The 16331-nt window shown below is 41.0% G+C and overlaps 1 long non-coding RNA gene across 1 annotated transcript; it reads right to left on the bottom strand.

Moving 5' to 3' along the window:
* Positions 1–1741: 1741 nt before the first annotated feature.
* On the bottom strand, positions 1742–5920 carry LOC130389464 (uncharacterized). The gene is made up of 3 exons (XR_008896558.1): positions 5851–5920; positions 4745–4832; positions 1742–1768 (listed from the first exon to the last, which is right to left on the bottom strand). It is a non-coding gene; the product is annotated as an uncharacterized LOC130389464 (long non-coding RNA).
* Positions 5921–16331: the final 10411 nt, after the last annotated feature.

The following is a 16331-nucleotide window of genomic DNA, read 5'->3' on the forward strand; positions in this document are numbered from 1 at the left end:
GCCGTGTCGGGGTATAAAACCCGAACCGAATCCTAAAATAAATGTGATACATCTGACCGGAATCCGTCCAGCTGAGACGGGTTGAGATGATGTCTTCCAAATGACCGGTGTTGTGGCGTCTTGGCAGGGAGACGAGGAGTCCACTCTGGGACTTCCCATCAGCCCCTTCATGGACTGCTCGGGCCACAGCTGGCCAAGCTCCAGGCCCATATCACAGGCCCACTCTGGATCTCCCACCACCCAGCCTGCCTCAGCCGTCTGGTGTGACGCAGCAGACAGTGAATATGTTTGATGAACCATTAGAAATTGTGTCAAGCTGGACAATGTGTGGACGTTTTGATGTGAGTCCATTTAATTGGAGATCTAGATCCCACCTAGGTGGCTTTTACTGGGCTCCGCCAAATCTACGCAGGGTGGTGATTGGATGTTGGAACCGGTTTATTAGCGAGGTTGAGTAGGATACACAGAGGGACTGTGATCTCTCTGCGTGTGTTTTGTGATGGTTGGTTTGGCTGGTTAACTGGTGTGCAGCCTTACCCTGCCCCTCGAGCCAGGTGAGGCGGCTGAAACCAACCATCCTCCACACACACTCTGTGGTATATACCTGCAATTGTGTTTGACTTACTACTCTAAACAATTACTAGATAATAAATAGTATTAGACCAGCAGTCAATGTATTTATTTTGTTTTTCAATATTTTTATCAAATACTAAATACAGTAAAGTGACATCGATTGCACGTTGTAATGTTCAAAAGTTCTGCCATCCAAGCCTATACAGATACATCAAATGGAACACACACCTAACAGTAACAACATTCATATATGTGTGGTATCTTCAGTAGTTGTGTCTGTACAGGTTTACTGTCGTACTTAAAGCAACAGACCACTAATTAGTGATAAGTGCTACAGCTATGTTTACCCTACAGGTAAGAGGAAGAGGAGGACATTGGCAGTGCAGGTGAATGCCTTGAGTGGCAATATGATTCCTACAGAAATTCAAACTTCAAAAGCGGAGGATTCACAGGGAATAATATCAAACCAGCGTGAGTCAAATGTTACTGGTCCTTTTTGTCCACAGTGTTTTGAAGATTCTGTGGAGTAAGTCACACATTTTGAGTCAGAGAGCCATTACAAACAGCATAAAGCTTTCTAATTGGATAGGTACAAATGCTGTGCGTGTGTTTGTCCCTATGTGTTGCAGCTGTACGTTATGCCTACCTTCAAGAGCCAAGTAAAGGTGTGGCTTAGAGCCGACCCAATGTGCAACCACCTCTAACTGTAGCTGTACAGCATACTAATGAATTGGGTCTCAATTGAACACATACTAATGAGTTCTCCTGTTTTTCCTTTTTCTTTCTTTCTGGTTTTCCCTGTTTTATGTAGCAAATTTCACTTTTGTATATCTTTGTTATTTGTACTGTAACATCTACCTGCCTAATGGACTACAGATGGAAATTAGTACCCGGGCTACAATCTTGCACATTTACGTGTACTGCTGTACATTCATTTATTATGATAATGCACATTTATTAATGTGCATTGTCCTGAAATAAAATAAATAAATAAACATTTTCATTGCGCATAGTTTGTGTTGTCGATGCGTGCGTTACCTGTAGTTGAGTGTGTTCCGTAAGCAGTCTGTCGTACTCCTGTGTGAGGCCCTTAGCCTGCCTCCTCATAGCCTCCAACTCAACCCGGGCCTTACGGACAACTGCAGAGAAAACATCACATCTAATGTATCCATATCCAGCATTTTATTATATAGTCCTGTCAACAGATATTTCAGAGAAAAACATCATATCCACTGTATCTATACGTTCTTTGCTTTGTTGTATTAATTAACTTCGATTTTTTTGTATTAGTTTTTGTATTAGTAAATCACACACACTTTTTAAGCAAATCACACTCGCACTTTCTTTAGTAAGTTGTACGCGCACTTTAAGGAAATCGCACGCAAGCTTTACTAAAGTGCGTGTGGGCTTAACACGCTTCCTGCCCTACATCATTCCATTTACCAGACAGCGCCATGTACGGAAGCGTAATCATCCACTTGAGAAATTTAATTCAGCTCTTTCTCTGAATTGACAAGTTAATTATCTCAGAATTCTGAGATAAGTTTTCATGGTTTTCTTGGTAAAGAAAAGTAACTCTCAATTTGTAACATTTGGCCTTCACACAATCTTAGAGGGACATTCAAGGTTTTGGTATTCTAAAGTGGATGTTCATGTTTTCTCCCTGATGGTGGACTTCAGCAGCAGGTCCTTCCAACCCAGTCTCACGGAAATACGTGACACTGTCACGTCATTTAATCTATTCATTTGTGATCTGGGACACGTCATTTTCAATTATTTCATGCCAAAAAAGCACAAATTTCACGGCAACGTCTACTCGCGACACGTAGGCATCGACGCAGACTTTCATTCACGTAGCCTACAAATAAACAAGACAATAGATGGCTAAATAAAATAAACCTTAAGACATAGGCCTACAATTCTAAAAAGAAGAGATGAAGAAGCTACCTTTTTTTCCATCGCGGTTTGCCTACAGAGCAGCGCACCTGCATCAAATATATCCGTGAATTGTGGTGAAACTAGAAACGTGTGGCCAAAAGCTGTCATATTGGTAGTTGTCACAGACAATTTTTCTGTGTTTGTAAAATCTTGAAAAACAAATGAGAAAAATAAACATTAAATTATTTGTAGGCCTAGGGACATTAGGTACATGAGTTTGAAATTTGAGCTTTTTGGCCGGATGGCGATTCACATTTCGACGAGATGTCCAACCACGGGAACTCATCAAGGAACTCGAGGTCCTCAGCTGTCAGTGATGGTAGCGGGGTCCGAAGGGGGTCTCCAAGGCAAGCAATCAATGTCTGTTTTAATAGAAAATAAATCTACATGATCAATATCACCCCCTAGGTCATCAGACTCTATGGCATATGTACTATTAATTTCTTACCATGCTGATTGGCCCCATCCGGCTGCACTGTGACGGTCTCTGCTGGCTGCTCAGGCCCAGACCATAGGCCCCCTTGCGCATGGAGAATCAAGTCTATAGCTTCAGGAGCTAAAGTTTTTTGAACTAGTCCTTTTTTAGACCTTTTGAGAGAACTTTTCGGATGAGCCTTTGGGACACTATGATTTACCGGGTAACTACCTCTGTATTTACCTTCTTATTACCAGTGGTAATTACCCAGTAATACACTATGATTTACCATGTATGTACCGGGTAATTAGGGGACTATAAAGGAAGGGTTACCTCCCCGTTTCCCCCTGGACCGTTGGTGACCCCCACATTTACCACAGATGGATCCATCCCGTATATGCGTCGCTATACGGATAATTATGGTGTTGTCACATGAAAACAATGCACTCATCATGAGATAAACGTCTCATGATGAGTGCAGAGGTTTCATAGAAAAATATATTAGATAAAACTTGATTACAATACAGAAACACACGCACACACACACATACACAAGCCCCCTGACCCAGTGGACCAAAAGGCTGCATCCTCTACCCCATCTCCTGTCTTGACTTCAAACATCTCTTTGATGGGCATAATGTTTATCCTCACACCCAGTCATGCAGCCAGATAGTCCCACAAACACCTGGTACTTCTATTATTGCTCTGTATTCCTTCTCTCCTCCTGGGTCCCCCCGTCGTCGGGCCCCCACACCAACCTTTCAACCCCAGTTCAACCCCACCCCATCTCATGTCTTGACGCCATTCATCACCCCCAAAGACCCGACTGTTTATCCTCATGCACGTGAAGGTTTCCTAGCAGCTGCCGTAAGAAATCAAAAAAACTCTCTACTCTCTATGCCTATCTCTCGCCCTGGTTCCCGTAGTCGGACCCCACACACCAATCTTTATGCATGGATTAAACCCACCTTTACCGTTTAAAGTTTAAACGGTAAAGGTGGGTTTAATCCATGCATAAGGGGTTCTCAAAGTTTTGACAACTGAGGGCCAATTTAGGAACCCAAAATTTGACTGAGGGCCGCCAAAGGAAAAAAATTTTTTGCCGGGAAACGCCGTCAGCATTCCAGTGGTGAAAAAAACCATTGCACCCGCACCGTGGACCTCTGGGAGTGAGGTCAAGTGAGGTCTAAATCATGAAACTGAGGTTCACCCTTTCAAAGTAATGTACAGCCGGATTAAAACTAAAAAATGTAAAAGGATTTAATTGAAAGCTAGAGAGAGTCGAATTTTCTCTTTATATTTATTTATATTTGTTTAAATTAATATTGATAAAAAAAAAAAAAAAAAAAAAAAGAAGACATTTATGTATGTCATTGCGGGCCGCCAGGAATGATTCCGCGGGCCGCCATTGGCCCGCGGGCCGCACTTTGAGAACCAATGCCCACCATACACACACACACACACACACACCTCTGCACAGTGGGCAAGAAGTCCACTTCCGGCCCCACCCTCCCTGCACTCCCTACAGTCCAGCGGATGTAACTGTCTTCTGAAAATGCTCAATATGGGGTATGTGATTAACTACTACCAGATGTAAATCTATTGATTGCAGTTCCTTAAGAGGTTGAGAAGGTGGTTGAGGCTGTTCCTTATCACCTTTTGCTTCTCATTTGATAAGACTCTGCAGAATAGCAAGATGGCAAGACAATACCCGGAACGGAATGTGAAACCAGATTACAAACACAAGAAGAACAAGTTCATAAAGAAAAACATAACATGTAGATTTTCCATCACACCTATCAATGGCTTTGGGCCTACCCACAAACCACCAAAATGCAGGGTAAAACAAGGGTTCAACATCAACAACAATGATGGGCTCTGTGATGGCAGCAGCGTCAATGATCTCCTGAAAGAAAACACAAATAACAAATAAGAAGGAATTACATGGCAGAACTTATGTTACTGTTATATGTTATGTAATATATAGTAACTGAAAGATAGATATATACATACATTTTTACCAAAATAAATGAAAAATACACGCTAATAAGCATTTTTAAAACAAACTATTGCATGACTTGGCAAGGGATTAAAGCTTATCTTCAACCTGTCCCTAGAACATGGAACAGATGGATATCATTGTCACATTTTGTTGAACAAAATGGGTCATGGGCCCGGCAGCTCCCCGGCCGTGGACCCGGGCAGCTCCCTGGCCGTGGACCCGGGCAGCCCGGCCGGGAGCATAGAGTGTTTACACATGACTAGAGGGTGGCAGTAGCTCAGGAGGTAGAGCGGGTTGGCTGGTAACCTGAAGGTTGCCGGTTCGATCCCCGGCTCCTCCTAGCTGAGTGTCGAGGTGTCCTTGAGCAAGGCACCTAACCCTGACTGTTAGCTCCCGACGAGCTGGCTGTCGCCTTGCATGGCTGACCCAGCCGTTACCCAAATGTCCCGCTGCCTCTCTATGACCCTTGGACTCTGCGTTGTGTTTGATTGTTGGTGTGAAGGGAGAAGGACCACGGGACACAGTTGTTCAGGATTGTGGAAGACGCTTGGTAATTTATTCCCCAACAGTGGAAATTCTTCAATAGTTGCCTTGTATCTTGTATCCATTAGGGTGAAACAAGAATTGGAAAATACTTTGACCCAACAAAATGTAAAAATAAAAACATATAACCATAAACTATATACTTAAATAAACATTATCTTTCAAATAAAAGAATAAAAGGACGAAAACATTAAATCAAGCAGTAGACAAAATCATATTGTACGAGATCCTATAAGACGCAAACAAACACATCACATATAACACTCAACAGGTAAACGAACATCCCATGCAACATATTGACCAAACAAACTGCACGGATGGGTGATTTAAACTTATATTTAAAATATAGATTGTGCAAGATAACTAAAACACTGCTCACCTGTATCCATTGCGGTCAAACATGAAACAAGATGGCGCACACACAAACTACGTTGGCACACAAGGGACACAATATTCAAATCACGTAAACAGCACCACATGGTGGCCTGTCTAATTATCAACCTTACATATGCATTATCGTTATCGACTTGTGTTCCTAATATGCATTTGTCCCCCCGTTAATATACATTGCCATGGACTGTATTATTATTTTCAGAGGGATAGCGGAGTTTCGGCGTTGTTCGGAAGCGTTCAGAGGCGTTCTACTCATAGCTGTAGACCGTACTACACTGTCAAGTGTAGTACGGTCAAGTAGTAGACACTGAACAGAAATAGTATGTACTAAGTTTTCGGATTCAGCCCAGGTCTTACTGAAGGCATTTAATGGTCAAAATATTATTAATAAATATTCAAATATATTTGAATAGTAATAAACAAACAAACTTCGAATATGATTTTTGGGCAAAAGTCAAAGCCCTAATACACACACGCACCCGCATTCATTCATTCTTTTTAACACTCACTCGCGGTAAAACAATGTTTTCTCACGATCAAATCCTATAAGTTATGGGCATGTACACTATGTCTGTGTCAAAAAAATATGTGTTTGCTGTACGGTGCGGCAGATGCATTGGTTTAAAAGTACAACTAACCGCTCTATCAGCTGTTCTTCATATATCATAGAATAACATATGAAAATACATTGAACATCTTGCTCAACTTGTCCAAGACCACAAGACTACTGGGAGCTGATGGTTCTGAGAGTAAACAAGACCTAATGTTGTGTCCTTGCGCGTGCGTGCGCGTGTGCGCGTGCGTGCGTGTGTGTGTGTGTTTGTCCCTGCTGAGAGACTTGACCAGGTCTCCCGGCTGAGAGACTGGACTTACTCGAGACTCTCTTCAGAGACTGGAAAGCAAAGAAATTTGGTCAGATTTGAGCTTTGATAAATGATCATTGATGGCATTTTTTGTTTGTTGCATTGTTATTCAAAACAACGCAACTTTAAATGTATTGCTGCTTTTGCAGGGATATAGAATGATTTGAACCTTTTACTATCAAGCTTGAGACTCGACTTTCAAGACCAAGACTTAAAAACAGCCATTTAGTAAAGGAGACATAACAGTGGTGTTTCAGATATCATTCTGCATTCATATCATGAATTTCTGGTTTTGCTGGTACAGAGTATCTGTTCCGTGGAATGGATGGCGTTATGTGCTTCTAATCGACTTCGATGGAAAAGCAACATGTCTGAACACTAGGGATGGGAATTGATAAGAATTTCACGATTCCGATTCCGATTCTGCTTATCGATCCGATTCCTTATCGATTCTCTTATCGATTCTCATTGGGTGAGAAAATAAGTATAAATGTGTTTGTTTGCATTACATCTCTTTAATATCTGATCAGAAGTGCTTCTAGTATTAGGAAATTGTACATTTTCAAATCAATTGGTCTAGACGAAAAGATATATGTTTTGCTTTTTAAGCCCAAATGCCATCATTATGTGCCATACAACTAAAAACACAGACTGAAAACAGCCAAGTAAGAGCTTGTGCCTTTTGGAATTCTAACAGTGCTCATTTGCATTCAACTTGTAACAAAATTAAACTGACATAAACAAAATGAAGCATTGATTAGACAGAGATTTATTAGATGGGCCTACCTAATAAACCGTTGGAACACACAAAACCGGAAACCATAGCAATGCCGGTAAACAAACCCCGAGAAGCCCAATCCCTATGAGAGCTCCCCACGCTACGGCCATCCGGAGGCGACAGAGCTGTTGGCCGTGATATTATATATACAATTATAATATAGTATATAATATATTATATACTATAATATAGAGCTCCGGGAGTCGCAAACTGCAACAATCACTTTCTCCTCCATTCCGAGGTTCACCCGGACTGCACTGCACTGAGTTTGACGGCTGAACGCGGATTGGCTGTTACGTTACACATGTCACTCAGTTATCACGCTGTTGAACGCTGATTGGCTGTCATCAGGACAAAAACTTGTCATCGGTTTTCTCCCGCGAAAAACTCGCCCTTATACGCGTCTCTACGTTCACTTTGTATGGGATCTTGTCGCCCCGTCGCGTTTGGTGTGAACGCACAATGCGATTCTTCCTCGGCGGCGACATGTTTGCTGCGTTCTGAACCAAATCAAAGCAGCGTGTGTGTGACGTCACGACGCATTTGCCGCGACCGGAACCGATAAGCGGAATCGTTAAGCAGGCTTGCTAACGATTCCAAGGAATCGGTTGACTCGGAACCGGTTCTGAACAAGAACCGGTTCTCGATTCCCATCCCTACTGAACACATTCAAACTTCTCTCACACCACACCTTTGGGCTTCAATGGACAATGCACCATTTTAGTTTGCCGATAGCAAAAGCAAACACTTTTGAGGTCAATCAACTGGTGAGCATTAAGCATTTTAGGTTTATCTGTGTTTTATCTATTTTAATTTGAGTATTGCAAATGAGCATAGACAGTTAAATGGATAGACAAGACAAAGGAGACTGTATTTTATACACTCTGTATCCCCGGTTGTCTTTTGAAATATTTCGGACAGAGTACACAGCTTCCTTACTTGGGTAAAAGTACAGATTCCCCTTGCTAAATTTTACTCAAGTACAAGTAAAAGTACTACAGTCAGATGTCTACTTAAGTAAAAGTACTGAACTACTTGTTTTTTAAAGTATTTGAGTATCAAGAGTAAATTTTCTAAATATTGCATTACTAGTGCCACAGCGCTTACATTTATGTATAGAAACGTCCTACATGGAGTTATGAAAATTGTTAATACCTTGGAGAATGTAAAAGGAATTGAAAGTAAAATCAAGTAATTTTCATCTTTTTACAATGTTGCTTTATTTAACATTTCTCACTTGACCACAAGGCAATAGCACAATAGTAAACAGTATAACAGTATACTCAAGAACATAAAAACAATTGCTCAACTTAATATCAGAAAAGAAAATTCAGCTAATAATTGTATCTATGTGTGAGTTTCTCTGTTTTTTCATCAATCAAATCAGCAATCGTCTCTCATCTAAATCTGACCATGGAGTTGACTTTGGCGGAAAGCGAAGGTGATTGCTGATAGGCTGAAGGCTGTCCTAATCAGTGGCGCCTGCACAATCCAATCACGTTTGAGAGGGAAACAACAAATTGAGGGTTTCCGAGATTTTTCTTTTCTCCTTTTATTTTTTAGAAGAAGTAACGGTACTCACGGTTATGGATAGAAATGTAGCGGAGTAAAGAGTATTTGCCTCTCGAATTTACTTGAGAAAAGTCATGAGTACTCCCCAAAAATGATACTCGAGTAAAGTACAGATCCCTCAAAATTGTACTTAAGTACTGTATTCAAGTAAATGTACTCCGTTACTGTCCGGCTCTGATTATTTTACACATACACACACGGGCCCGCATTCATTCATTCTTTTTAACACTCACTCGCGGTAAAACAATGTTTTCTCACGATCAAATACTCATCAATCCTAAAAGTTATGGGCATGTACACGACGTCTGTGTCAAAAAAATATGTTTGCTGTACGGTGTTTGCTAATGCATTGATTTAAAAGTACAACTAACCGCTCTATCAGCTGTTCTTCATATATCATAGAATAACATATGAAAATACATTAAACATCTTGCTAAACTTGTCCAAGACCACAAGACTACTGGGAGCTGCTGGTTCTGAGAGTAAACAAGACCTAATTGTCTCTGTGTGTGTGTGTGTGTGTGTGTGTGTGTGTGTGTGTGTGTGTGTGTGTGTGTGTGTGTGTGTGTGTGTGTGTGTGTGTGTGTGTGTGTGTGTGTGTGTGTGTGTGTGTGTGTGTGTGTGTGTGTCCCTGCTGAGAGACTTGACTAGGTCTCCCGGCTGAGAGACTGGACTTACTCGAGACTCTCTTCAGAGACTGGAAAGCAAAGAAATTTGGTCAGATTTGAGCTTTGATAAATGATCATTGATGGCATTTTTTGTTTGTTGCATTGTTATTCAAAACAACAACGCAACTTTAAATGTATTGCTGCTTTTGCAGGGATATAGAATGATTTGAACCTTTTACTATCAAGATTGAGACTCGACTTTCAAGGCCAAGACTTAAAAACAGCCATTTAGTAAAGAAGACATAACAGTGGTGTTTCAGATATCAATCTGCATTCATATCATGAATTTCTGGTTTTGCTGGTACAGAGTATCTGTTCCGTGGAATGGATGGCGTTATGTGCTTCTAATCGACTTCGATGGAAAAGCAACATGTCTGAACACATTCAAACTTCTCTCACACCACACCTTTAGGCTTCAATGGACAATTCACCATTTTAGTTTGCCGATAGCAAAAGCAAACACTTTTGAGGTCAATCAACTGGTGAGCATTAAGCATTTTAGGTTTGTCTGTGTTTTATCTATTTTAATTTGAGTATTGCAAATTAGCATAGACAGTTAAATGGATAGACAAGACAAAGGAGACTGTATTTTATACACTGTGTGTATCCCCGATTGTCTTTTGAAACATTTCGGACAGAGTACACAGCTTCCTTACTTGGGTAAAAGTACAGATTCCCCTTGCTAAATTTTACTCAAGTAAAAGTACTACAGTCAGATGTCTAATTAAGTAAAAGTACTGAACTACTTGTTTTTTAAAGTATTTGAGTATCAAGAGTACAAGAGTACATTTTCTAAATATTGCATTACTAGTGCCACAGCGCTTACATTTATGTGTGGAAACGTCCTACATGGAGTTATGAAAATTGTTAATACCTTGGAGAATGTAAAAGGAATTGAAAGTAAAATCAAGTAATTTTCATATTTTTACCATGTTGCTTTATTTAACATTTCTCACTTGACCACAAGGCAATAGCACAATGGTAAACAGTATAACAGTAAACTCAAGAACATAAAAACAATTGCTCAACTCAATATCAGAAAAGAAAATCCAGCTAATAATTGTATCTATGTGTGAGTTTCTCTGTTTTTTCATCAATCAAATCAGCAATCGTCTCTCATCTAAATCTGACCATGGAGTTGACTTTGGCGGAAAGCTTAGGTGATTGCTGATAGGCTGAAGGCTGTCCTAATCAGTGGCGCCTGCACAGTCCAATCATGTTTGAGATGGAAACAACAAATTGAGGGTTTCTGAGATTTTTCTTTTTTCCTTTTATTTTTTAGAAGAAGTAACGGTACTCACGGTTATGGATAGAAATGTAGCGGAGTAAAGAGTATTTGCCTCTCGAATTTACTTGAGAAAAGTCATGAGTACTCCCCAAGAATGATACTCGAGTAAAGTACAGATCCCTCAAAATTGTACTTAAGTACTGTATTCAAGTAAATTTACTCTGTTACTGTCCGGCTCTGATTATTTTACACATACACACACGGGCCTGCATTCATTCATTCTTTTTAACACTCACTCGCGGTAAAACAATGTTTTCTCACGATCAAATACTCATCAATCCTAAAAGTTATGGGCATGTACACGATGTCTGTGTCAAAAAAATATGTGTTTGCTGCACGGTGTTTGCAGATGCATTGATTTAAAAGTACAACTAACCGCTCTATCAGCTGTTCTTCATATATCATAGAATAACATATGAAAATACATTGAACATCTTGCTCAACTTGTCCAAGACCACAAGACTACTGGGAGCTGCTGGTTCTGAGAGTAAACAAGACCTAATTGTCCGTCCGTCCGTCCGTCCTTCCTTCCGTAGATGCCTATTACACTTCTGACTGTTTCATGTCTTATCTCATGAGTTTGTGACATTTTACTGTATCTTCATAATTGGCTGTAGTCAAGAATGAATTGTTTTTGTTTTTTCATCAAACAAATCATTCTTGACTACAGCCAATCATCGTCCGTCCGTCCATCCGGACGGACGTGTGTGTGTGTGTGTGTCTGCTGAGAGACTTGACTAGGACTCCCGGCTGAGAGACTGGACTTACTCGAGACTCTCTTCAGAGACTGGAAAGCAAAGAAATTTGGTCAGATTTGAGCTTTGATAAATGATCATTGATGGCATTTTTTGTTTGTTGCATTGTTATTCAAAACAACAACGCAACTTTAAATGTATTGCTGCTTTTGCAGGGATATAGAATGATTTGAACCTTTTACTATCAAGCTTGAGACTCGACTTTCAAGGCCAAGACTTAAAAACAGCCATTTAGTAAAGAAGACATAACAGTGGTGTTTCAGATATCAATCTGCATTCATATCATGAATTTCTGGTTTTGCTGGTACAGAGTATCTGTTCCGTGGAATGGATGGCGTTATGTGCTTCTAATCGACTTCGATGGAAAAGCAACATGTCTGAACACATTCAAACATTTCAGGGGTTTCCCCCCGTAAGTCGATGCAGCAGAGTAAAATCACTATTCTATTTCCTGCTCAACTGCAGAGGCAGAAAAAAGATATGGAACCAAGTACAATCATGATCTTGTTAATCCAACCTAAGGCAACATTTGTACCAGTTGTCTTGACAATGGGCGTCAATTGAATCAGCTGATCATTGACTACTCTGTTTCCAGAGTCCTAACCCTTTCTGCATCGAATAGGCTGCTAGTATGGTGCAAAATATTGGAGGCTTCTCCGCCAAACTGTTGGAATACTGGTAGTGAGAGAAACGCGTCAGCAGTGGGGGGGCAGGCTCCGGGCCCTGTCCCTTTGCCATTCGTAACACCTCAGAGGGTCCTGGGTTGACCAGCGAACACTCAGACAGACATCCCTCTGTAGTCAATGACATCAGTCTATTTCTCAGTTCATTTAGATAATAAGTATATGTAAGGTTAACTTTAAGTATAAATTCTAGTCCAGAATATAAGGTAAATATTGTTACAATGGAGCCAAATGTTTAACACTATTGATATATACTTCCTTTGTTAAACAAATGCCTACATTCTGACAAACCCCCGACACCTCCTTTACGTATAAATGGCACCTTGGAGAGACATCTGCCCCAGCCCCTCCGATGAGACAGATGCTTGACTTCATGAATTTCAAACTTCAAATGGCTCAGTTCATGGCCAGATAATATGGCCCGATTCACACGTGGAATAACGTTTTCTTCCACAACTTCAGAAACACAGAGTCCTCAAATAAATCTCGGCAAAGTAAACTTAACACACATACGATATGCGGTAGCTGAGGTTATATTTAATGTATACGCAATACATTAACAAACATCGTTTCTTACCAGTATTGTATGTGTAACCGGCCCGTCGGTGTGTGAATGTGTGCGTAAACGGTGAATGTGAGGAAAAAATATTAAAGCGCTTTGGGTGGCTAATGGTTAGAAAAAGCACTATAAATGCATCCATTTACATTTACATTTAGAGTGGCTGTTGGGACGGTTAAGGCTGGCCAATCAAACGCACGTAAACTGATAAAGGCCTGATTCCACCGGATGCGTTACGGCAGCGTTACGGCTGCGGCACGTCTTGGCCGCGGTCACCGCAGCAGATCGGTTCCACTCTAATCAATGAGACCATTTCCACCGGGCGTGGCTGCGGAACGTCTCAGCAACGTCCCAGGAGCGGCTCGCCGTGCCGCAGCGCTATCTTTCCCTAGCATTTCTATTTTTGCCGCAAGCCGTTGCTGAACCGCGTCAATTTCAACAGAGCAGATCGAGCAGGGCAGGAAGTGAAAAAGTGAAAGCCATAGAGCATCCGGTCAATTTTCAAAATAAAACACAATAATCAGCTCATGTAGCCTATCACAAATTCACACCAACATTATTACGTCATGACCTGTGGCACCAGGTCAGCAGTCAATCAATCAAAGGGTCTCAAATCAAGTCCTCAAGTCCTTTCTGACAATGTCAGAAAGGACAAAGCCTGGCATTTAATTGCAGTAGTTTTGGGAGTGGAAGGTGAGTACATTAGGTTTAGGATTATCTCGTGATCTCGTGATCTCGCGTGAATACGGGAGGCTCGCAAGGCAGCGCTGCGCTGCCGTAACGCGCCCGGTGTAAATGCAAGCAGGGCAGAGTCGCAGCCGTTTCACGTCCGGTGGAATCCCCGCGTAAGACGTTCAACGTAAGACCTTCCATCTCTAAGAAAGCAAAATTTTACCCACCACTAGGGATGGGCATTCGATTAAATTGTCTTAGTCGATCGTCGGGAGAATTAACGATCAATTAATCGTTAATATTTTTATATTAAAATTAACTACCGTAATTTTCAGACTATAAGCCGCGCCTTTTTTTCTCAATTTTTTGATTCTGCAGTTTATATAACGGTGCGGCTAATCTATGGATTTTTACAGCTAACGGCCACTCGGAAAATTTGTATTCGAAGCTGAAATCAGTATTCAGAGCTTCGTTGGTTTTTTTCACGTAGGTGACGTTACCAGAGCGAGGGAGGCAAACTATAAGCGTCAGCGACACCAAGCAGAGAAGCGAGAGAGGTGGAGGAAGAATCGATATCTTGTTTCCCTTTACTTTATAACACAACATTAGCGGGATCTCGGTAAGTAATACTTAGCGAAATGCTAATCTTAGCTTAGTTGTTTGTTTACGTTCGCTGTACAGCGAGTTGCCAATCAACTGTGACTGGCTTGCTGCAGAGCGTGAGCGTCTTGGGAATACCCGGACAATATAATGGATATAATATGGACACATAAGACAATCAATATTCGGTATTTGTTATGGATTTATTGTACTAAGTCCCTGAAAAGATGCACGTTCCAGGATGAATTGAAAAGCTCCTGTAAGGGCTGAGATTGCAGAGGACAGCTGATTTGGAACGGAACAACAGCTGTTCGCTTTCACTGGGAAAAACTAAGGAACTTCAACCTACTTAGGCCTACCAATTAACGTTCAAAAGCTATTAAATCTTCAACAAAATATGCAGATACTGTCAAAATCTGATCCAGGGAGCATAGGGATTATTAATGTTGTTTTTGATGGTGTTTTTTTCTGGAACGAGTATTCGAATATTCGCTCGGAAAAACCAACGAGTATTCGAAACCTGAAAAACAGCATTCGGGCCAGGCCTAATGGTAATTAGACATTAAAACACCTGCGGCTTATAGTCCAGTGCGGTTTATATATGTACACATCATTCAATTTAGCTGCTGCGGCTTATACTCCGGTGCGCTTTATAGTGCGGAAAATACAGTATTTTTATGCTATATTCAAATGCAATGAAAATTGATCGTTCATTCTCCTGCGTTTATGGACACTTCTGGTCCGATTAGAAGTGTAAGAACAGCTCAATCGGAATATAATTCCATGTGGAATAGAAGAGGTGGTGTAGTCCGCTTTATTACACGGGTCTTCTCAATGCCATTGAACGCTCCGTTCACTTGCATGGGCCCTTCACAACTTCCGGCGGTGAATTATATTAGATAATTCACTGTTAGTAAGTATAATCATGAGTATAATTGACTGCTGTCAAGGAAAACAAAGGATTGTTTGCCTCTAATGACGGCTTTGGTATCACTCCGCAAGTACCAGTGACATGTCAACCCCAGCGTCTCCGGTTGCTTAGCAACGCCAAGTCTTTGGCGGACTATTTCTCTGCTGAACAACACTACGAATGGTAATTGTAAAAGACACACCGTGTGAAGATATTTTTTAGCATTAGCACTGTAAATAAGAACTTGTTCTTAATGATCTGCTTTTCTAAATAAAGGTAAAATATATATTTTTTAAATGTATTATCGATTAAATATTTACGTAATCGACGAAATTCATAACGATCCATTAGTCGATCGTCGATTAATCATGCCCATCCCTAACCACCACCACCCAGGCCTCTACCTGCTTGATTCTGCTCTGTATTGTATGTAATCTACACGATGGGTTGAGATATCTGATGTACGCCATGGGGGATTGTATAGTGCTCCCTGTTGTCATGTTGGTGTGATGTTGGTATTCTGTATCTGACATCTGTAGGCCATGCTTTAAATCCTACAGCAGGGAGCACCAGAAAAGAGGGGAACCATGCGCCAAAATAAATAGTATTACTGTTTCATGAAAGAAATGGTTAGATCTACTAGATAAAAAAATATGGTATAGTTATTTTTTTCCTTACTTCTCTTATTTATATACAGTGAGATATTTGTAAGAGCCCCTTGTTGCTTTTTGTTTTTACGAAAGGCAATTTCCGTATTTTTTACCTTGGATAAGACGCTATGGGATAAGGATAAGCTACTATTTTTAAGTGCCAGGACATACAACAAGTGCGTAAGAGAGGTGTTTTTAGCAGAGTGAGGGAGGAGAAGAGGCTGTGGTGAACTCTGTGTTCACTCTCTGTGAACTCTGAACAAGTGAGTCTTGAGTCACTTGCAGAAGCTGGTTGGCAGTCCTGACATCGACACGGATCTTGTTCCACCTTTGCGGTGCCAAAACGGGGCGTAAACTGTTAACTGGCAGACAACTTGCCTTAATTTCACTCAACTTTTCTCACCAAACAACTCTGGTGTCATCACTGCAGTGTGGTGTGGGCAGAGGGGCGTGGTTAGGGTTGACTATA

The sequence above is a fragment of the Gadus chalcogrammus genome, chromosome 9, assembly GCF_026213295.1.
Source record: "Gadus chalcogrammus isolate NIFS_2021 chromosome 9, NIFS_Gcha_1.0, whole genome shotgun sequence".
Classification (NCBI taxonomy): Eukaryota; Metazoa; Chordata; class Actinopteri; order Gadiformes; family Gadidae; genus Gadus; species Gadus chalcogrammus.